We start from the raw sequence: 25,770 nt of genomic DNA on the forward strand, positions 1-25,770 counted from the left end.
CTGAGGGTACAGAACTAAATCTTTTAAGATGTTAACTTCATTTGTAAGGTTTATGTTACGGGACAGTAGAAAAATGAAAAAAATCCGAAAACAGCCTTATTTCAGCTGAATGGCACACAAACAGACACCAATAGAAAAACACATCCCAACAGTGAAATCATTGCAAAAGCAAACACTGAGGGTACAGAACTAAATCTTTTAAGATTTTAACTTCATTTGTGAGGTTTAGGTTATGGGACAGTAGAAAAATGAAAAAAGTCAGAAAACAGCATTATCAAAGCTGAATGAGCCCACAAACAGACACCAATAGAAAAACACATCCCAACAGTGAAATCATTGCAAAATCAAACACTGAGGGTACAGAACTACATCTTTTAAGATGTTAACTTCATTTGTGAGGTTTATGTTATGGGACAGTAGAAAAATTAAAAATATCCGAAAATAGCCTTATCTCAGCTGAATGCGCACACAAAACAGACACCAATAGAAAAACACATCCCGACAGTGAAATCATTGCAAAATCAAACACTGAAGGTATATAACTATATCTTATAAGATGTTAACTTCATTTGTGGGTTTTATATTATAGGAATTATTACAAAAAACACACCGAACGGCTTACCATTGACCTTTCCGAAGGTTGCACAGGTCTGAAACTCTGCACCCGGGGATTAGTCTTAGTCCCAGATACACATACGGAAAGATCAGACTCCTGGCCCAATGCCTTTAGGAATTATTACAAAAAACACACCTGAAAGGCTGACCTTTGACCTTTCTGAAGGCTGCACAGGTCTGAAACTCAGCACCCTGGATTAGCCTTAGTCCCTGATACACATACGGAAAACTTAGACTCCTGGCTCAATGCCTTTACAAATTATTACAAAAAACACACCAGAAAGGCTGACCTTTGACCTTTCCCAAGGTTGCACGGGTGTGAAACTCAGCAACCTAGATCAGCCTTAGTCCCTGATACACATACGGAAAAATCTGACTCCTGGCCTAATGCCTTTAGGAATTATTACAAAAAACACACCCAAACGGCTGACCTTTGACCTTTCCAAAGGTAGCACGGGTCTGAAACGGCACCCTGGATCAGCCGTAGTTCCTGATACAAATACGGAAAAATCTGACTCCTTGCTCAATGCCTTTAGGAATTATTACAAAAAACACACAGGAACGGCTGACCTTTGACCTTTCTGAAGGTTGCACAGGTCTGAAACTCGACACCCGAGATTAGTCTTAGTCCCTGATACACATACGGAAAAATCTGACTCCTGGCTCAATGCCTTTAGGAATTATTACAAAAAACACACCCGAACGGCTGACCTTTGACCTTTCCGAAGATTGCACAGGTCTGAAACTCGGCACCCGGGATGAGCCTTAGTCCCTGATACACATACGGAAAAATTAGACTCCTGACTCAATGCCTTTAGGAATTATTACAAAAAACACACCCGCACAGCTGACCTTTGACCTTCACGAAGGTTGCACAGGTCTGAAACTCGGCACCCGGGATTAGCCTTAGTCCCTGATACACATACGGAAAAACCAGACTCCTGGTTTAATGCCTTTACAAATTATCACAAAAAACACACCAGAACGGCTGACCTTTGACCTTTCCAAAGGTTGCACGGGTCTAAAAACTCAGCAACCTAGATCAGCCTTAGTCACTGATACACATACGGAAAAATCTGACTCCTGGCCTAATGCCTTTAGGAATTATTACAAAAAACACACCCGAACGGCTGACCATTGACCTTTACGAAAGGTGCACAGGTCTGAAACTCGGCACCCGGGATTAGCATTAGTCCTTGATACACATACGGAAAAATCAGCATCCTGGCTCATTGCCTTTAGGAATTATTGAAGAAAAGACAGTTTCCCACCTTTTTCACGTTTGAATTTTACAGACTGTCTTTTTGGCAGTCTTTTTTGGCCGGGGGAAAAAAGCCCAAAGTCCTGTTTGTCCTGTGTCCAAAAACTGAAAATCAGGTCGTGTTATACTCTATACAGTCTGAGACCCTTTGGCCAGAGTGGAAGTTTTGGAGGAACTACATTTCTACAGGTCGCAGGAGTGTGAAATTTCATCTGTCGTTTGGGGTCCCAAGATGAGCGGAATGACGCCAGTCTCGTGCCGCGTCCCGGAAATAGCCTTATCTCAGTGTAATGCACACACAGAAAGACATCAATAGAAAAACAAATCCAAACAGTGAAATCATTGCAAAATCAAACACTGAAGGTATATAATTATATCTTATAAGATTTTAACTTCATTTGTGAGGTTTATGTTATGGGACTGTAGAAAAATGAAAAAAGACTGAAAACAGCCTTATCTCAGCTGAATGCGCACACAAACAGACACCAATAGAAAAACACATCCAAAACAGTGAAATCATTGCAAAATCAAACACTGAGGGTACAGAACTAAATCTTTTAAGATGTTAACTTCATTTGTAAGGTTTATGTTACGGGACAGTAGAAAAATGAAAAAAATCCGAAAACAGCCTTATTTCAGCTGAATGGCACACAAACAGACACCAATAGAAAAACACATCCAAACAGTGAAATCATTGCAAAAGCAAACACTGAGGGTACAGAACTAAATCTTTTAAGATTTTAACTTCATTTGTGAGGTTTAGGTTATGGGACAGTAGAAAAATGAAAAAAGTCAGAAAACAGCATTATCAAAGCTGAATGAGCCCACAAACAGACACCAATAGAAAAACACATCCCAACAGTGAAATCATTGCAAAATCAAACACTGAGGGTACAGAACTACATCTTTTAAGATGTTAACTTCATTTGTGAGGTTTATGTTATGGGACAGTAGAAAAATTAAAAATATCCGAAAATAGCCTTATCTCAGCTGAATGCGCACACAAAACAGACACCAATAGAAAAACACATCCCGACAGTGAAATCATTGCAAAATCAAACACTGAAGGTATATAACTATATCTTATAAGATGTTAACTTCATTTGTGGGTTTTATATTATAGGAATTATTACAAAAAACACACCGAACGGCTTACCATTGACCTTTCCGAAGGTTGCACAGGTCTGAAACTCTGCACCCGGGGATTAGTCTTAGTCCCAGATACACATACGGAAAGATCAGACTCCTGGCCCAATGCCTTTAGGAATTATTACAAAAAACACACCTGAAAGGCTGACCTTTGACCTTTCTGAAGGCTGCACAGGTCTGAAACTCAGCACCCTGGATTAGCCTTAGTCCCTGATACACATACGGAAAACTTAGACTCCTGGCTCAATGCCTTTACAAATTATTACAAAAAACACACCAGAAAGGCTGACCTTTGACCTTTCCCAAGGTTGCACGGGTGTGAAACTCAGCAACCTAGATCAGCCTTAGTCCCTGATACACATACGGAAAAATCTGACTCCTGGCCTAATGCCTTTAGGAATTATTACAAAAAACACACCCAAACGGCTGACCTTTGACCTTTCCAAAGGTAGCACGGGTCTGAAACGGCACCCTGGATCAGCCGTAGTTCCTGATACAAATACGGAAAAATCTGACTCCTTGCTCAATGCCTTTAGGAATTATTACAAAAAACACACAGGAACGGCTGACCTTTGACCTTTCTGAAGGTTGCACAGGTCTGAAACTCGACACCCGAGATTAGTCTTAGTCCCTGATACACATACGGAAAAATCTGACTCCTGGCTCAATGCATTTAGGAATTATTATAAAAAACACAAGCAAACGGCTGACTTTTGACCTTTCCGAAGGTTGCACAGGTCTGAAACTCGGCACCCTGGATCAGCTATGGTCCCTGATACACATACAGAGAAATCAGCATCCTGGCTCATTGCCTTTAGGAATTATTACAAAAAACACACCCGAACGGCTGACCTTTGACCTTTCCGAAGATTGCACAGGTCTGAAACTCGGCACCCGGGATTAGCCTTAGTCCCTGATACACATACGGAAAAACCAGACTCCTGGTTTAATGCCTTTACAAATTATCACAAAAAACACACCAGAACGGCTGACCTTTGACCTTTCCAAAGGTTGCACGGGTCTAAAAACTCAGCAACCTAGATCAGCCTTAGTCACTGATACACATACAGAGAAATCAGCATCCTGGCTCATTGCCTTTAGGAATTATTACAAAAAACACACCCGAACGGCTGACCTTTGACCTTTCCGAAGATTGCACAGGTCTGAAACTCGGCACCCGGGATGAGCCTTAGTCCCTGATACACATACGGAAAAATTAGACTCCTGACTCAATGCCTTTAGGAATTATTACAAAAAACACACCCGCACAGCTGACCTTTGACCTTCACGAAGGTTGCACAGGTCTGAAACTCGGCACCCGGGATTAGCCTTAGTCCCTGATACACATACGGAAAAACCAGACTCCTGGTTTAATGCCTTTACAAATTATCACAAAAAACACACCAGAACGGCTGACCTTTGACCTTTCCAAAGGTTGCACGGGTCTAAAAACTAATGCACACACAGAAAGACATCAATAGAAAAACAAATCCAAACAGTGAAATCATTGCAAAATCAAACACTGAAGGTATATAATTATATCTTATAAGATTTTAACTTCATTTGTGAGGTTTATGTTATGGGACTGTAGAAAAATGAAAAAAGACTGAAAACAGCCTTATTTCAGCTGAATGCGCACACAAACAGACACCAATAGAAAAACACATCCAAACAGTGAAATCATTGCAAAAGCAAACACTGAGGGTACAGAACTAAATCTTTTAAGATTTTAACTTCATTTGTGAGGTTTAGGTTATGGGACAGTAGAAAAATGAAAAAAGTCCGAAAACAGCATTATCAAAGCTGAATGAGCCCACAAACAGACACCAATAGAAAAACACATCCCAACAGTGAAATCATTGCAAAATCAAACACTGAGGGTACAGAACTACATCTTTTAAGATGTTAACTTCATTTGTGAGGTTTATGTTATGGGACAGTAGAAAAATTAAAAATATCCGAAAATAGCCTTATCTCAGCTGAATGCGCACACAAAACAGACACCAATAGAAAAACACATCCCGACAGTGAAATCATTGCAAAATCAAACACTGAGGGTACAGAACTAAATCTTTTAAGATGTTAACTTCATTTGTGAGGTTTATGTTATGGGACAGTTGAAAAATGAAAAAAGTCCAAAAACAGCCTTATCTCAGCTGAATGCGCACAAAAACAGACACAAATAGAAAAACACATCCAAACAGTGAAATCATTGCAAAATCAAACACTGAAGGTACATAAGTATATCTTATAAGATGTTAACTTCATTTGTGGGTTTTATATTATAGGAATTATTACAAAAAACACACCGAACGGCTTACCTTTAACCTTTCCAAAGGTTGCAAAGGTCTGAAACTCTGCACCCGGGGATAAGTCTTAGTCCCAGATACACATACGGAAAAATCAGACTCCTGGCCCAATGCCTTTAGGAATTATTACAAAAAACACACCTGAAAGGCTGACCTTTGACCTTTCTGAAGGTTACACAGGTCTGAAACTCAGCACCCGAGATAAGTCTTAGTCCCTGATACACATACGGAAAAATCTGACTCCTGGCTCAATGCATTTAGGAATTATTACAAAAAACACAAGCAAACGGCTGACTTTTGACCTTTCCGAAGGTGGCACAGGTCTGAAACTCGGCACCCTGGATCAGCTATGGTCCTCGATACACATACAGAGAAATCAGCATCCTGGCTCATTGCCTTTAGGAATTATTACAAAAAACACACCCGAACGGCTGACCTTTGACCTTTTCGAAGATTGCACAGGTCTGAAACTCGGCACCCGGGATGAGCCTTAGTCCCTGATACACATACAGAAAAATTAGACTCCTGACTCAATGCCTTTAGGAATTATTACAAAAAACACACCCGCAAAGCTGACCTTTGACCTTTACGAAGGTTGCACAGGTCTGAAACTCGGCACCCTGGATCAGCTATGGTCCTCGATACACATACAGAGAAATCAGCATCCTGGCTCATTGCCTTTAGGAATTATTACAAAAAACACACCCGAACGGCTGACCTTTGACCTTTCCGAAGATTGCACAGGTCTGAAACTCGGCACCCGGGATGAGCCTTAGTCCCAGATACACATACGGAAAAACCAGACTCCTGGTTTAATGCCTTTACAAATTATCACAAAAAACACACCAGAACGGCTGACCTTTGACCTTTCCAAAGGTTGCACGGGTCTAAAAACTCAGCAACCTAGATCAGCCTTAGTCACTGATACACATACGGAAAAATCTGACTCCTGGCCTAATGCCTTTAGGAATTATTACAAAAAACACACCCGAACGGCTGACCATTGACCTTTACGAAAGGTGCACAGGTCTGAAACTCGGCACCCGGGATTAGCATTAGTCCCTGATACACATACGGAAAAATCAGCATCCTGGCTCATTGCCTTTAGGAATTATTGAAGAAAAGACAGTTTCCCACGTTTTTCACGTTTGAATTTTACAGACTGTCTTTTTGGCAGTCTTTTTTGGCCGGGGGAAAAAAGCCCAAAGTCCTGTTTGTCCTGTGTCCAAAAACTGAAAGTCAGGTCGTGTTATACTCTATACAGTCTGAGACCCTTTGGCCAGAGTGGAAGTTTTGGAGGAACTACATTTCTACAGGTCGCAGGAGTGTGAAATTTCATCTGTCGTTTGGGGTCCCAAGATGAGCGGAATGACGCCAGTCTCATGCCGCGTCCCGGAAATAGCCTTATCTCAGTGTAATGCACACACAGAAAGACATCAATAGAAAAACAAATCCAAACAGTGAAATCATTGCAAAATCAAACACTGAAGGTATATAATTATATCTTATAAGATTTTAACTTCATTTGTGAGGTTTATGTTATGGGACTGTAGAAAAATGAAAAAAGACTGAAAACAGCCTTATTTCAGCTGAATGCGCACACAAACAGACACCAATAGAAAAACACATCCAAACAGTGAAATCATTGCAAAAGCAAACACTGAGGGTACAGAACTAAATCTTTTAAGATTTTAACTTCATTTGTGAGGTTTAGGTTATGGGACAGTAGAAAAATGAAAAAAGTCCGAAAACAGCATTATCAAAGCTGAATGAGCCCACAAACAGACACCAATAGAAAAACACATCCCAACAGTGAAATCATTGCAAAATCAAACACTGAGGGTACAGAACTACATCTTTTAAGATGTTAACTTCATTTGTGAGGTTTATGTTATGGGACAGTAGAAAAATTAAAAATATCCGAAAATAGCCTTATCTCAGCTGAATGCGCACACAAAACAGACACCAATAGAAAAACACATCCCGACAGTGAAATCATTGCAAAATCAAACACTGAGGGTACAGAACTAAATCTTTTAAGATGTTAACTTCATTTGTGAGGTTTATGTTATGGGACAGTTGAAAAATGAAAAAAGTCCGAAAACAGCCTTATCTCAGCTGAATGCGCACAAAAACAGACACAAATAGAAAAACACATCCAAACAGTGAAATCATTGCAAAATCAAACACTGAAGGTATATGACTATATCTTTTAAGATTTTAACTTTATTTGTGAGGTTTATGTTATGGGACAGTAGAAAAATGAAAAAAATCAGAAAACAGCTGTATCCCTGCTGAATGCGCACAAAAACAGACACAAATAGAAAAACACATCCAAACAGTGAAATCATTGCAAAATCAAACACTGAAGGTACATAAGTATATCTTATAAGATGTTAACTTCATTTGTGGGTTTTATATTATAGGAATTATTACAAAAAACACACAGAACGGCTTACCTTTAACCTTTCCAAAGGTTGCACAGGTCTGAAACTCTGCACCCGGGGATTAGTCTTAGTCCCAGATACACATATGGAAAAATCAGACTCCTGGCCCAATGCCTTTAGGAATTATTACAAAAAACACACCTGAAAGGCTGACCTTTGACCTTTCTGAAGGTTACACAGGTCTGAAACTCAGCACCCGAGATAAGTCTTAGTCCCTGATACACATACGGAAAAATCTGACTCCTGGCTCAATGCATTTAGGAATTATTACAAAAAACACAAGCAAACGGCTGACTTTTGACCTTTCCGAAGGTGGCACAGGTCTGAAACTCGGCACCCTGGATCAGCTATGGTCCTCGATACACATACAGAGAAATCAGCATCCTGGCTCATTGCCTTTAGGAATTATTACAAAAAACACACCCGAACGGCTGACCTTTGACCTTTCCGAAGATTGCACAGGTCTGAAACTCGGCACCCGGGATGAGCCTTAGTCCCTGATACACATACAGAAAAATTAGACTCCTGACTCAATGCCTTTAGGAATTATTACAAAAAACACACCCGCAAAGCTGACCTTTGACCTTTACGAAGGTTGCACAGGTCTGAAACTCGGCACCCTGGATCAGCTATGGTCCTCGATACACATACAGAGAAATCAGCATCCTGGCTCATTGCCTTTAGGAATTATTACAAAAAACACACCCGAACGGCTGACCTTTGACCTTTCCGAAGATTGCACAGGTCTGAAACTCGGCACCCGGGATGAGCCTTAGTCCCTGATACACATACAGAAAAATTAGACTCCTGACTCAATGCCTTTAGGAATTATTACAAAAAACACACCCGCAAAGCTGACCTTTGACCTTTACGAAGGTTGCACAGGTCTGAAACTCGGCACCCTGGATCAGCTATGGTCCTCGATACACATACAGAGAAATCAGCATCCTGGCTCATTGCCTTTAGGAATTATTACAAAAAACACACCCGAACGGCTGACCTTTGACCTTTCCGAAGATTGCACAGGTCTGAAACTCGGCACCCGGGATGAGCCTTAGTCCCAGATACACTTACGGAAAAACCAGACTCCTGGTTTAATGCCTTTACAAATTATCACAAAAAACACACCAGAACGGCTGACCTTTGACCTTTCCAAAGGTTGCACGGGTCTAAAAACTCAGCAACCTAGATCAGCCTTAGTCACTGATACACATACGGAAAAATCTGACTCCTGGCCTAATGCCTTTAGGAATTATTACAAAAAACACACCCGAACGGCTGACCATTGACCTTTACGAAAGGTGCACAGGTCTGAAACTCGGCACCCGGGATTAGCATTAGTCCCTGATACACATACGGAAAAATCAGCATCCTGGCTCATTGCCTTTAGGAATTATTGAAGAAAAGACAGTTTCCCACCTTTTTCACGTTTGAATTTTACAGACTGTCTTTTTGGCAGTCTTTTTTGGCCGGGGGAAAAAAGCCCAAAGTCCTGTTTGTCCTGTGTCCAAAAACTGAAAATCAGGTCGTGTTAGACTCTATACAGTCTGAGACCCTTTGGCCAGAGTGGAAGTTTTGGAGGAACTACATTTCTACAGGTCGCAGGAGTGTGAAATTTCATCTGTCGTTTGGGGTCCCAAGATGAGCGGAATGACGCCAGTCTCGTGCCGCGTCCCGGAAATAGCCTTATCTCAGTGTAATGCACACACAGAAAGACATCAATAGAAAAACAAATCCAAACAGTGAAATCATTGCAAAATCAAACACTGAAGGTATATAATTATATCTTATAAGATTTTAACTTCATTTGTGAGGTTTATGTTATGGGACTGTAGAAAAATGAAAAAAGACTGAAAACAGCCTTATTTCAGCTGAATGCGCACACAAACAGACACCAATAGAAAAACACATCCAAACAGTGAAATCATTGCAAAAGCAAACACTGAGGGTACAGAACTAAATCTTTTAAGATTTTAACTTCATTTGTGAGGTTTAGGTTATGGGACAGTAGAAAAATGAAAAAAGTCCGAAAACAGCATTATCAAAGCTGAATGAGCCCACAAACAGACACCAATAGAAAAACACATCCCAACAGTGAAATCATTGCAAAATCAAACACTGAGGGTACAGAACTACATCTTTTAAGATGTTAACTTCATTTGTGAGGTTTATGTTATGGGACAGTAGAAAAATTAAAAATATCCGAAAATAGCCTTATCTCAGCTGAATGCGCACACAAAACAGACACCAATAGAAAAACACATCCCGACAGTGAAATCATTGCAAAATCAAACACTGAGGGTACAGAACTAAATCTTTTAAGATGTTAACTTCATTTGTGAGGTTTATGTTATGGGACAGTTGAAAAATGAAAAAAGTCCAAAAACAGCCTTATCTCAGCTGAATGCGCACAAAAACAGACACAAATAGAAAAACACATCCAAACAGTGAAATCATTGCAAAATCAAACACTGAAGGTACATAAGTATATCTTATAAGATGTTAACTTCATTTGTGGGTTTTATATTATAGGAATTATTACAAAAAACACACCGAACGGCTTACCTTTAACCTTTCCAAAGGTTGCAAAGGTCTGAAACTCTGCACCCGGGGATTAGTCTTAGTCCCAGATACACATACGGAAAAATCAGACTCCTGGCCCAATGCCTTTAGGAATTATTACAAAAAACACACCTGAAAGGCTGACCTTTGACCTTTCTGAAGGTTACACAGGTCTGAAACTCAGCACCCGAGATAAGTCTTAGTCCCTGATACACATACGGAAAAATCTGACTCCTGGCTCAATGCATTTAGGAATTATTACAAAAAACACAAGCAAACGGCTGACTTTTGACCTTTCCGAAGGTGGCACAGGTCTGAAACTCGGCACCCTGGATCAGCTATGGTCCTCGATACACATACAGAGAAATCAGCATCCTGGCTCATTGCCTTTAGGAATTATTACAAAAAACACACCCGAACGGCTGACCTTTGACCTTTCCGAAGATTGCACAGGTCTGAAACTCGGCACCCGGGATGAGCCTTAGTCCCTGATACACATACAGAAAAATTAGACTCCTGACTCAATGCCTTTAGGAATTATTACAAAAAACACACCCGCAAAGCTGACCTTTGACCTTTACGAAGGTTGCACAGGTCTGAAACTCGGCACCCTGGATCAGCTATGGTCCTCGATACACATACAGAGAAATCAGCATCCTGGCTCATTGCCTTTAGGAATTATTACAAAAAACACACCCGAACGGCTGACCTTTGACCTTTCCGAAGATTGCACAGGTCTGAAACTCGGCACCCGGGATGAGCCTTAGTCCCAGATACACATACGGAAAAACCAGACTCCTGGTTTAATGCCTTTACAAATTATCACAAAAAACACACCAGAACGGCTGACCTTTGACCTTTCCAAAGGTTGCACGGGTCTAAAAACTCAGCAACCTAGATCAGCCTTAGTCACTGATACACATACGGAAAAATCTGACTCCTGGCCTAATGCCTTTAGGAATTATTACAAAAAACACACCCGAACGGCTGACCATTGACCTTTACGAAAGGTGCACAGGTCTGAAACTCGGCACCCGGGATTAGCATTAGTCCCTGATACACATACGGAAAAATCAGCATCCTGGCTCATTGCCTTTAGGAATTATTGAAGAAAAGACAGTTTCCCACGTTTTTCACGTTTGAATTTTACAGACTGTCTTTTTGGCAGTCTTTTTTGGCCGGGGGAAAAAAGCCCAAAGTCCTGTTTGTCCTGTGTCCAAAAACTGAAAGTCAGGTCGTGTTATACTCTATACAGTCTGAGACCCTTTGGCCAGAGTGGAAGTTTTGGAGGAACTACATTTCTACAGGTCGCAGGAGTGTGAAATTTCATCTGTCGTTTGGGGTCCCAAGATGAGCGGAATGACGCCAGTCTCGTGCCGCGTCCCGGAAATAGCCTTATCTCAGTGTAATGCACACACAGAAAGACATCAATAGAAAAACAAATCCAAACAGTGAAATCATTGCAAAATCAAACACTGAAGGTATATAATTATATCTTATAAGATTTTAACTTCATTTGTGAGGTTTATGTTATGGGACTGTAGAAAAATGAAAAAAGACTGAAAACAGCCTTATTTCAGCTGAATGCGCACACAAACAGACACCAATAGAAAAACACATCCAAACAGTGAAATCATTGCAAAAGCAAACACTGAGGGTACAGAACTAAATCTTTTAAGATTTTAACTTCATTTGTGAGGTTTAGGTTATGGGACAGTAGAAAAATGAAAAAAGTCCGAAAACAGCATTATCAAAGCTGAATGAGCCCACAAACAGACACCAATAGAAAAACACATCCCAACAGTGAAATCATTGCAAAATCAAACACTGAGGGTACAGAACTACATCTTTTAAGATGTTAACTTCATTTGTGAGGTTTATGTTATGGGACAGTTGAAAAATGAAAAAAGTCCGAAAACAGCCTTATCTCAGCTGAATGCGCACAAAAACAGACACAAATAGAAAAACACATCCAAACAGTGAAATCATTGCAAAATCAAACACTGAAGGTATATGACTATATCTTTTAAGATTTTAACTTTATTTGTGAGGTTTATGTTATGGGACAGTAGAAAAATGAAAAAAATCAGAAAACAGCTGTATCCCTGCTGAATGCGCACAAAAACAGACACAAATAGAAAAACACATCCAAACAGTGAAATCATTGCAAAATCAAACACTGAAGGTACATAAGTATATCTTATAAGATGTTAACTTCATTTGTGGGTTTTATATTATAGGAATTATTACAAAAAACACACAGAACGGCTTACCTTTAACCTTTCCAAAGGTTGCACAGGTCTGAAACTCTGCACCCGGGGATTAGTCTTAGTCCCAGATACACATATGGAAAAATCAGACTCCTGGCCCAATGCCTTTAAGAATTATTACAAAAAACACACCTGAAAGGCTGACCTTTGACCTTTCTGAAGGTTACACAGGTCTGAAACTCAGCACCCGAGATAAGTCTTAGTCCCTGATACACATACGGAAAAATCTGACTCCTGGCTCAATGCATTTAGGAATTATTACAAAAAACACAAGCAAACGGCTGACTTTTGACCTTTCCGAAGGTGGCACAGGTCTGAAACTCGGCACCCTGGATCAGCTATGGTCCTCGATACACATACAGAGAAATCAGCATCCTGGCTCATTGCCTTTAGGAATTATTACAAAAAACACACCCGAACGGCTGACCTTTGACCTTTCCGAAGATTGCACAGGTCTGAAACTCGGCACCCGGGATGAGCCTTAGTCCCTGATACACATACAGAAAAATTAGACTCCTGACTCAATGCCTTTAGGAATTATTACAAAAAACACACCCGCAAAGCTGACCTTTGACCTTTACGAAGGTTGCACAGGTCTGAAACTCGGCACCCTGGATCAGCTATGGTCCTCGATACACATACAGAGAAATCAGCATCCTGGCTCATTGCCTTTAGGAATTATTACAAAAAACACACCCGAACGGCTGACCTTTGACCTTTCCGAAGATTGCACAGGTCTGAAACTCGGCACCCGGGATGAGCCTTAGTCCCTGATACACATACAGAAAAATTAGACTCCTGACTCAATGCCTTTAGGAATTATTACAAAAAACACACCCGCAAAGCTGACCTTTGACCTTTACGAAGGTTGCACAGGTCTGAAACTCGGCACCCTGGATCAGCTATGGTCCTCGATACACATACAGAGAAATCAGCATCCTGGCTCATTGCCTTTAGGAATTATTACAAAAAACACACCCGAACGGCTGACCTTTGACCTTTCCGAAGATTGCACAGGTCTGAAACTCGGCACCCGGGATGAGCCTTAGTCCCAGATACACTTACGGAAAAACCAGACTCCTGGTTTAATGCCTTTACAAATTATCACAAAAAACACACCAGAACGGCTGACCTTTGACCTTTCCAAAGGTTGCACGGGTCTAAAAACTCAGCAACCTAGATCAGCCTTAGTCACTGATACACATACGGAAAAATCTGACTCCTGGCCTAATGCCTTTAGGAATTATTACAAAAAACACACCCGAACGGCTGACCATTGACCTTTACGAAAGGTGCACAGGTCTGAAACTCGGCACCCGGGATTAGCATTAGTCCCTGATACACATACGGAAAAATCAGCATCCTGGCTCATTGCCTTTAGGAATTATTGAAGAAAAGACAGTTTCCCACGTTTTTCACGTTTGAATTTTACAGACTGTCTTTTTGGCAGTCTTTTTTGGCCGGGGGAAAAAAGCCCAAAGTCCTGTTTGTCCTGTGTCCAAAAACTGAAAGTCAGGTCGTGTTATACTCTATACAGTCTGAGACCCTTTGGCCAGAGTGGAAGTTTTGGAGGAACTACATTTCTACAGGTCGCAGGAGTGTGAAATTTCATCTGTCGTTTGGGGTCCCAAGATGAGCGGAATGACGCCAGTCTCGTGCCGCGTCCCGGAAATAGCCTTATCTCAGTGTAATGCACACACAGAAAGACATCAATAGAAAAACAAATCCAAACAGTGAAATCATTGCAAAATCAAACACTGAAGGTATATAATTATATCTTATAAGATTTTAACTTCATTTGTGAGGTTTATGTTATGGGACTGTAGAAAAATGAAAAAAGACTGAAAACAGCCTTATTTCAGCTGAATGCGCACACAAACAGACACCAATAGAAAAACACATCCAAACAGTGAAATCATTGCAAAAGCAAACACTGAGGGTACAGAACTAAATCTTTTAAGATTTTAACTTCATTTGTGAGGTTTAGGTTATGGGACAGTAGAAAAATGAAAAAAGTCCGAAAACAGCATTATCAAAGCTGAATGAGCCCACAAACAGACACCAATAGAAAAACACATCCCAACAGTGAAATCATTGCAAAATCAAACACTGAGGGTACAGAACTACATCTTTTAAGATGTTAACTTCATTTGTGAGGTTTATGTTATGGGACAGTTGAAAAATGAAAAAAGTCCGAAAACAGCCTTATCTCAGCTGAATGCGCACAAAAACAGACACAAATAGAAAAACACATCCAAACAGTGAAATCATTGCAAAATCAAACACTGAAGGTACATAAGTATGTCTTATAAGATGTTAACTTCATTTGTGGGTTTTATATTATAGGAATTATTACAAAAAACACACAGAACGGCTTACCTTTAACCTTTCCAAAGGTTGCACAGGTCTGAAACTCTGCACCCGGGGATTAGTCTTAGTCCCAGATACACATATGGAAAAATCAGACTCCTGGCCCAATGCCTTTAGGAATTATTACAAAAAACACACCTGAAAGGCTGACCTTTGACCTTTCTGAAGGTTACACAGGTCTGAAACTCAGCACCCGAGATAAGTCTTAGTCCCTGATACACATACGGAAAAATCTGACTCCTGGCTCAATGCATTTAGGAATTATTACAAAAAACACAAGCAAACGGCTGACTTTTGACCTTTCCGAAGGTGGCACAGGTCTGAAACTCGGCACCCTGGATCAGCTATGGTCCTCGATACACATACAGAGAAATCAGCATCCTGGCTCATTGCCTTTAGGAATTATTACAAAAAACACACCCGAACGGCTGACCTTTGACCTTTCCGAAGATTGCACAGGTCTGAAACTCGGCACCCGGGATGAGCCTTAGTCCCTGATACACATACAGAAAAATTAGACTCCTGACTCAATGCCTTTAGGAATTATTACAAAAAACACACCCGCAAAGCTGACCTTTGACCTTTACGAAGGTTGCACAGGTCTGAAACTCGGCACCCTGGATCAGCTATGGTCCTCGATACACATACAGAGAAATCAGCATCCTGGCTCATTGCCTTTAGGAATTATTACAAAAAACACACCCGAACGGCTGACCTTTGACCTTTCCGAAGATTGCACAGGTCTGAAACTCGGCACCCGGGATGAGCCTTAGTCCCTGATACACATACAGAAAAATTAGACTCCTGACTCAATGCCTTTAGGAATTATTACAAAAAACACACCCGCAAAGCTGACCTTTGACCTTTACGAAGGTTGCACAGGTCTGAAACTCGGCACCCTGGATCAGCTATGGTCCTCGATACACATACAGAGAAATCAGCATCCTGGCTCATTGCCTTTAGGAATTATTACAAAAAACACACCCGAACGGCTGACCTTTGACCTTTCCGAAGATTGCACAGGTCTGAAACTCGGCACCCGGGATGAGCCTTAGTCCCAGATACACTTACGGAAAAACCAGACTCCTGGTTTAATGCCTTTACAAATTATCACAAAAAACACACCAGAACGGCTGACCTTTGACCTTTCCAAAGGTTGCACGGGTCTAAAAACTCAGCAACCTAGATCAGCCTTAGTCACTGATACACATACGGAAAAATCTGACTCCTGGCCTAATGCCTTTAGGAATTATTACAAAAAACACACCCGAACGGCTGACCATTGACCTTTACGAAAGGTGCACAGGTCTGAAACTCGGCACCCGGGATTAGCATTAGTCCCTGATACACATACGGAAAAATCAGCATCCTGGCTCATTGCCTTTAGGAATTATTGAAGAAAAGACAGTTTCCCACCTTTTTCACGTTTGAATTTTACAGACTGTCTTTTTGGCAGTCTTTTTTGGCCGGGGGAAAAAAGCCCAAAGTCCTGTTTGTCCTGTGTCCAAAAACTGAAAATCAGGTCGTGTTAGACTCTATACAGTCTGAGACCCTTTGGCCAGAGTGGAAGTTTTGGAGGAACTACATTTCTACAGGTCGCAGGAGTGTGAAATTTCATCTGTCGTTTGGGGTCCCAAGATGAGCGGAATGACGCCAGTCTCGTGCCGCGTCCCGGAAATAGCCTTATCTCAGTGTAATGCACACACAGAAAGACATCAATAGAAAAACAAATCCAAACAGTGAAATCATTGCAAAATCAAACACTGAAGGTATATAATTATATCTTATAAGATTTTAACTTCATTTGTGAGGTTTATGTTATGGGACTGTAGAAAAATGAAAAAAGACTGAAAACAGCCTTATTTCAGCTGAATGCGCACACAAACAGACACCAATAGAAAAACACATCCAAACAGTGAAATCATTGCAAAAGCAAACACTGAGGGTACAGAACTAAATCTTTTAAGATTTTAACTTCATTTGTGCGGTTTAGGTTATGGGACAGTAGAAAAATGAAAAAAGTCCGAAAACAGCATTATCAAAGCTGAATGAGCCCACAAACAGACACCAATAGAAAAACACATCCCAACAGTGAAATCATTGCAAAATCAAACACTGAGGGTACAGAACTACATCTTTTAAGATGTTAACTTCATTTGTGAGGTTTATGTTATGGGACAGTAGAAAAATTAAAAATATCCGAAAATAGCCTTATCTCAGCTGAATGCGCACACAAAACAGACACCAATAGAAAAACACATCCCGACAGTGAAATCATTGCAAAATCAAACACTGAGGGTACAGAACTAAATCTTTTAAGATGTTAACTTCATTTGTGAGGTTTATGTTATGGGACAGTTGAAAAATGAAAAAAGTCCAAAAACAGCCTTATCTCAGCTGAATGCGCACAAAAACAGACACAAATAGAAAAACACATCCAAACAGTGAAATCATTGCAAAATCAAACACTGAAGGTACATAAGTATATCTTATAAGATGTTAACTTCATTTGTGGGTTTTATATTATAGGAATTATTACAAAAAACACACCGAACGGCTTACCTTTAACCTTTCCAAAGGTTGCAAAGGTCTGAAACTCTGCACCCGGGGATTAGTCTTAGTCCCAGATACACATACGGAAAAATCAGACTCCTGGCCCAATGCCTTTAGGAATTATTACAAAAAACACACCTGAAAGGCTGACCTTTGACCTTTCTGAAGGTTACACAGGTCTGAAACTCAGCACCCGAGATAAGTCTTAGTCCCTGATACACATACGGAAAAATCTGACTCCTGGCTCAATGCATTTAGGAATTATTACAAAAAACACAAGCAAACGGCTGACTTTTGACCTTTCCGAAGGTGGCACAGGTCTGAAACTCGGCACCCTGGATCAGCTATGGTCCTCGATACACATACAGAGAAATCAGCATCCTGGCTCATTGCCTTTAGGAATTATTACAAAAAACACACCCGAACGGCTGACCTTTGACCTTTCCGAAGATTGCACAGGTCTGAAACTCGGCACCCGGGATGAGCCTTAGTCCCTGATACACATACAGAAAAATTAGACTCCTGACTCAATGCCTTTAGGAATTATTACAAAAAACACACCCGCAAAGCTGACCTTTGACCTTTACGAAGGTTGCACAGGTCTGAAACTCGGCACCCTGGATCAGCTATGGTCCTCGATACACATACAGAGAAATCAGCATCCTGGCTCATTGCCTTTAGGAATTATTACAAAAAACACACCCGAACGGCTGACCTTTGACCTTTCCGAAGATTGCACAGGTCTGAAACTCGGCACCCGGGATGAGCCTTAGTCCCAGATACACATACGGAAAAACCAGACTCCTGGTTTAATGCCTTTACAAATTATCACAAAAAACACACCAGAACGGCTGACCTTTGACCTTTCCAAAGGTTGCACGGGTCTAAAAACTCAGCAACCTAGATCAGCCTTAGTCACTGATACACATACGGAAAAATCTGACTCCTGGCCTAATGCCTTTAGGAATTATTACAAAAAACACACCCGAACGGCTGACCATTGACCTTTACGAAAGGTGCACAGGTCTGAAACTCGGCACCCGGGATTAGCATTAGTCCCTGATACACATACGGAAAAATCAGCATCCTGGCTCATTGCCTTTAGGAATTATTGAAGAAAAGACAGTTTCCCACGTTTTTCACGTTTGAATTTTACAGACTGTCTTTTTGGCAGTCTTTTTTGGCCGGGGGAAAAAAGCCCAAAGTCCTGTTTGTCCTGTGTCCAAAAACTGAAAGTCAGGTCGTGTTATACTCTATACAGTCTGAGACCCTTTGGCCAGAGTGGAAGTTTTGGAGGAACTACATTTCTACAGGTCGCAGGAGTGTGAAATTTCATCTGTCGTTTGGGGTCCCAAGATGAGCGGAATGACGCCAGTCTCGTGCCGCGTCCCGGAAATAGCCTTATCTCAGTGTAATGCACACACAGAAAGACATCAATAGAAAAACAAATCCAAACAGTGAAATCATTGCAAAATCAAACACTGAAGGTATATAATTATATCTTATAAGATTTTAACTTCATTTGTGAGGTTTATGTTATGGGACTGTAGAAAAATGAAAAAAGACTGAAAACAGCCTTATTTCAGCTGAATGCGCACACAAACAGACACCAATAGAAAAACACATCCAAACAGTGAAATCATTGCAAAAGCAAACACTGAGGGTACAGAACTAAATCTTTTAAGATTTTAACTTCATTTGTGAGGTTTAGGTTATGGGACAGTAGAAAAATGAAAAAAGTCCGAAAACAGCATTATCAAAGCTGAATGAGCCCACAAACAGACACCAATAGAAAAACACATCCCAACAGTGAAATCATTGCAAAATCAAACACTGAGGGTACAGAACTACATCTTTTAAGATGTTAACTTCATTTGTGAGGTTTATGTTATGGGACAGTTGAAAAATGAAAAAAGTCCGAAAACAGCCTTATCTCAGCTGAATGCGCACAAAAACAGACACAAATAGAAAAACACATCCAAACAGTGAAATCATTGCAAAATCAAACACTGAAGGTATATGACTATATCTTTTAAGATTTTAACTTTATTTGTGAGGTTTATGTTATGGGACAGTAGAAAAATGAAAAAAATCAGAAAACAGCTGTATCCCTGCTGAATGCGCACAAAAACAGACACAAATAGAAAAACACATCCAAACAGTGAAATCATTGCAAAATCAAACACTGAAGGTACATAAGTATATCTTATAAGATGTTAACTTCATTTGTGGGTTTTATATTATAGGAATTATTACAAAAAACACACCGAACGGCTTACCTTTAACCTTTCCAAAGGTTGCACAGGTCTGAAACTCTGCACCCGGGGATTAGTCTTAGTCCCAGATACACATACGGAAAAATCAGACTCCTGGCCCAATGCCTTTAGGAATTATTACAAAAAACACACCTGAAAGGCTGACCTTTGACCTTTCTGAAGGTTACACAGGTCTGAAACTCAGCACCCGAGATAAGTCTTAGTCCCTGATACACATACGGAAAAATCTGACTCCTGGCTCAATGCATTTAGGAATTATTACAAAAAACACAAGCAAACGGCTGACTTTTGACCTTTCCGAAGGTGGCACAGGTCTGAAACTCGGCACCCTGGATCAGCTATGGTCCTCGATACACATACAGAGAAATCAGCATCCTGGCTCATTGCCTTTAGGAATTATTACAAAAAACACACCCGAACGGCTGACCTTTGACCTTTCCGAAGATTGCACAGGTCTGAAACTCGGCACCCGGGATGAGCCTTAGTCCCTGATACACATACAGAAAAATTAGACTCCTGACTCAATGCCTTTAGGAATTATTACAAAAAACACACCCGCAAAGCTGACCTTTGACCTTTACGAAGGTTGCACAGGTCTGAAACTCGGCACCCTGGATCAGCTATGGTCCTCGATACACATACAGAGAAATCAGCATCCTGGCTCATTGCCTTTAGGAATTATTACAAAAAACACACCCGAACGGCTGACCTTTGACCTTTCCGAAGATTGCACAGGTCTGAAACTCGGCACCCGGGATGAGCCTTAGTCCCTGATACACATACAGAAAAATTAGACTCCTGACTCAATGCCTTTAGGAATTATTACAAAAAACACACCCGCAAAGCTGACCTTTGACCTTTACGAAGGTTGCACAGGTCTGAAACTCGGCACCCTGGATCAGCTATGGTCCTCGATACACATACAGAGAAATCAGCATCCTGGCTCATTGCCTTTAGGAATTATTACAAAAAACACACCCGAACGGCTGACCTTTGACCTTTCCGAAGATTGCACAGGTCTGAAACTCGGCACCCGGGATGAGCCTTAGTCCCAGATACACTTACGGAAAAACCAGACTCCTGGTTTAATGCCTTTACAAATTATCACAAAAAACACACCAGAACGGCTGACCTTTGACCTTTCCAAAGGTTGCACGGGTCTAAAAACTCAGCAACCTAGATCAGCCTTAGTCACTGATACACATACGGAAAAATCTGACTCCTGGCCTAATGCCTTTAGGAATTATTACAAAAAACACACCCGAACGGCTGACCATTGACCTTTACGAAAGGTGCACAGGTCTGAAACTCGGCACCCGGGATTAGCATTAGTCCCTGATACACATACGGAAAAATCTGACTCCTGGCTCAATGCATTTAGGAATTATTACAAAAAACACAAGCAAACGGCTGACTTTTGACCTTTCCGAAGGTGGCACAGGTCTGAAACTCGGCACCCTGGATCAGCTATGGTCCTCGATACACATACAGAGAAATCAGCATCCTGGCTCATTGCCTTTAGGAATTATTACAAAAAACACACCCGAACGGCTGACCTTTGACCTTTCCGAAGATTGCACAGGTCTGAAACTCGGCACCCGGGATGAGCCTTAGTCCCTGATACACATACAGAAAAATTAGACTCCTGACTCAATGCCTTTAGGAATTATTACAAAAAACACACCCGCAAAGCTGACCTTTGACCTTTACGAAGGTTGCACAGGTCTGAAACTCGGCACCCTGGATCAGCTATGGTCCTCGATACACATACAGAGAAATCAGCATCCTGGCTCATTGCCTTTAGGAATTATTACAAAAAACACACCCGAACGGCTGACCTTTGACCTTTCCGAAGATTGCACAGGTCTGAAACTCGGCACCCGGGATGAGCCTTAGTCCCAGATACACTTACGGAAAAACCAGACTCCTGGTTTAATGCCTTTACAAATTATCACAAAAAACACACCAGAACGGCTGACCTTTGACCTTTCCAAAGGTTGCACGGGTCTAAAAACTCAGCAACCTAGATCAGCCTTAGTCACTGATACACATACGGAAAAATCTGACTCCTGGCCTAATGCCTTTAGGAATTATTACAAAAAACACACCCGAACGGCTGACCATTGACCTTTACGAAAGGTGCACAGGTCTGAAACTCGGCACCCGGGATTAGCATTAGTCCCTGATACACATACGGAAAAATCAGCATCCTGGCTCATTGCCTTTAGGAATTATTGAAGAAAAGACAGTTTCCCACCTTTTTCACGTTTGAATTTTACAGACTGTCTTTTTGGCAGTCTTTTTTGGCCGGGGGAAAAAAGCCCAAAGTCCTGTTTGTCCTGTGTCCAAAAACTGAAAGTCAGGTCGTGTTATACTCTATACAGTCTGAGACCCTTTGGCCAGAGTGGAAGTTTTGGAGGAACTACATTTCTACAGGTCGCAGGAGTGTGAAATTTCATCTGTCGTTTGGGGTCCCAAGATGAGCGGAATGACGCCAGTCTCGTGCCGCGTCCCGGAAATAGCCTTATCTCAGTGTAATGCACACACAGAAAGACATCAATAGAAAAACAAATCCAAACAGTGAAATCATTGCAAAATCAAACACTGAAGGTATATAATTATATCTTATAAGATTTTAACTTCATTTGTGAGGTTTATGTTATGGGACTGTAGAAAAATGAAAAAAGACTGAAAACAGCCTTATTTCAGCTGAATGCGCACACAAACAGACACCAATAGAAAAACACATCCAAACAGTGAAATCATTGCAAAAGCAAACACTGAGGGTACAGAACTACATCTTTTAAGATGTTAACTTCATTTGTGAGGTTTATGTTATGGGACAGTAGAAAAATTAAAAATATCCGAAAATAGCCTTATCTCAGCTGAATGCGCACACAAAACAGACACCAATAGAAAAACACATCCCGACAGTGAAATCATTGCAAAATCAAACACTGAGGGTACAGAACTAAATCTTTTAAGATGTTAACTTCATTTGTGAGGTTTATGTTATGGGACAGTTGAAAAATGAAAAAAGTCCGAAAACAGCCTTATCTCAGCTGAATGCGCACAAAAACAGACACAAATAGAAAAACACATCCAAACAGTGAAATCATTGCAAAATCAAACACTGAAGGTATATGACTATATCTTTTAAGATTTTAACTTTATTTGTGAGGTTTATGTTATGGGACAGTAGAAAAATGAAAAAAATCAGAAAACAGCTGTATCCCTGCTGAATGCGCACAAAAACAGACACAAATAGAAAAACACATCCAAACAGTGAAATCATTGCAAAATCAAACACTGAAGGTACATAAGTATATCTTATAAGATGTTAACTTCATTTGTGGGTTTTATATTGTAGGAATTATTACAAAAAACACACAGAACGGCTTACCTTTAACCTTTCCAAAGGTTGCACAGGTCTGAAACTCTGCACCCGGGGATTAGTCTTAGTCCCAGATACACATACGGAAAAATCAGACTCCTGGCCCAATGCCTTTAGGAATTATTACAAAAAACACACCTGAAAGGCTGACCTTTGACCTTTCTGAAGGTTACACAGGTCTGAAACTCAGCACCCGAGATAAGTCTTAGTCCCTGATACACATACGGAAAAATCTGACTCCTGGCTCTATGCATTTAGGAATTATTACAAAAAACACAAGCAAACGGCTGACTTTTGACCTTTCCGAAGGTGGCACAGGTCTGAAACTCGGCACCCTGGATCAGCTATGGTCCTCGATACACATACAGAGAAATCAGCATCCTGGCTCATTGCCTTTAGGAATTATTACAAAAAACACACCCGAACGGCTGACCTTTGACCTTTCCGAAGATTGCACAGGTCTGAAACTCGGCACCCGGGATGAGCCTTAGTCCCTGATACACATACAGAAAAATTAGACTCCTGACTCAATGCCTTTAGGAATTATTACAAAAAACACACCCGCAAAGCTGACCTTTGACCTTTACGAAGGTTGCACAGGTCTGAAACTCGGCACCCTGGATCAGCTATGGTCCTCGATACACATACAGAGAAATCAGCATCCTGGCTCATTGCCTTTAGGAATTATTACAAAAAACACACCCGAACGGCTGACCTTTGACCTTTCCGAAGATTGCACAGGTCTGAAACTCGGCACCCGGGATGAGCCTTAGTCCCTGATACACATACAGAAAAATTAGACTCCTGACTCAATGCCTTTAGGAATTATTACAAAAAACACACCCGCAAAGCTGACCTTTGACCTTTACGAAGGTTGCACAGGTCTGAAACTCGGCACCCTGGATCAGCTATGGTCCTCGATACACATACAGAGAAATCAGCATCCTGGCTCATTGCCTTTAGGAATTATTACAAAAAACACACCCGAACGGCTGACCTTTGACCTTTCCGAAGATTGCACAGGTCTGAAACTCGGCACCCGGGATGAGCCTTAGTCCCAGATACACTTACGGAAAAACCAGACTCCTGGTTTAATGCCTTTACAAATTATCACAAAAAACACACCAGAACGGCTGACCTTTGACCTTTCCAAAGGTTGCACGGGTCTAAAAACTCAGCAACCTAGATCAGCCTTAGTCACTGATACACATACGGAAAAATCTGACTCCTGGCCTAATGCCTTTAGGAATTATTACAAAAAACACACCCGAACGGCTGACCATTGACCTTTACGAAAGGTGCACAGGTCTGAAACTCGGCACCCGGGATTAGCATTAGTCCCTGATACACATACGGAAAAATCTGACTCCTGGCTCAATGCATTTAGGAATTATTACAAAAAACACAAGCAAACGGCTGACTTTTGACCTTTCCGAAGGTGGCACAGGTCTGAAACTCGGCACCCTGGATCAGCTATGGTCCTCGATACACATACAGAGAAATCAGCATCCTGGCTCATTGCCTTTAGGAATTATTACAAAAAACACACCCGAACGGCTGACCTTTGACCTTTCCGAAGATTGCACAGGTCTGAAACTCGGCACCCGGGATGAGCCTTAGTCCCTGATACACATACAGAAAAATTAGACTCCTGACTCAATGCCTTTAGGAATTATTACAAAAAACACACCCGCAAAGCTGACCTTTGACCTTTACGAAGGTTGCACAGGTCTGAAACTCGGCACCCTGGATCAGCTATGGTCCTCGATACACATACAGAGAAATCAGCATCCTGGCTCATTGCCTTTAGGAATTATTACAAAAAACACACCCGAACGGCTGACCTTTGACCTTTCCGAAGATTGCACAGGTCTGAAACTCGGCACCCGGGATGAGCCTTAGTCCCAGATACACATACGGAAAAACCAGACTCCTGGTTTAATGCCTTTACAAATTATCACAAAAAACACACCAGAACGGCTGACCTTTGACCTTTCCAAAGGTTGCACGGGTCTAAAAACTCAGCAACCTAGATCAGCCTTAGTCACTGATACACATACGGAAAAATCTGACTCCTGGCCTAATGCCTTTAGGAATTATTACAAAAAACACACCCGAACGGCTGACCATTGACCTTTACGAAAGGTGCACAGGTCTGAAACTCGGCACCCGGGATTAGCATTAGTCCCTGATACACATACGGAAAAATCTGACTCCTGGCTCAATGCATTTAGGAATTATTACAAAAAACACAAGCAAACGGCTGACTTTTGACCTTTCCGAAGGTGGCACAGGTCTGAAACTCGGCACCCTGGATCAGCTATGGTCCTCGATACACATACAGAGAAATCAGCATCCTGGCTCATTGCCTTTAGGAATTATTACAAAAAACACACCCGAACGGCTGACCTTTGACCTTTCCGAAGATTGCACAGGTCTGAAACTCGGCACCCGGGATGAGCCTTAGTCCCTGATACACATACAGAAAAATTAGACTCCTGACTCAATGCCTTTAGGAATTATTACAAAAAACACACCCGCAAAGCTGACCTTTGACCTTTACG

Source organism: Solea solea, chromosome 1 (genome assembly GCF_958295425.1).
Source record: "Solea solea chromosome 1, fSolSol10.1, whole genome shotgun sequence".
NCBI lineage: Eukaryota > Metazoa > Chordata > Actinopteri > Pleuronectiformes > Soleidae > Solea > Solea solea.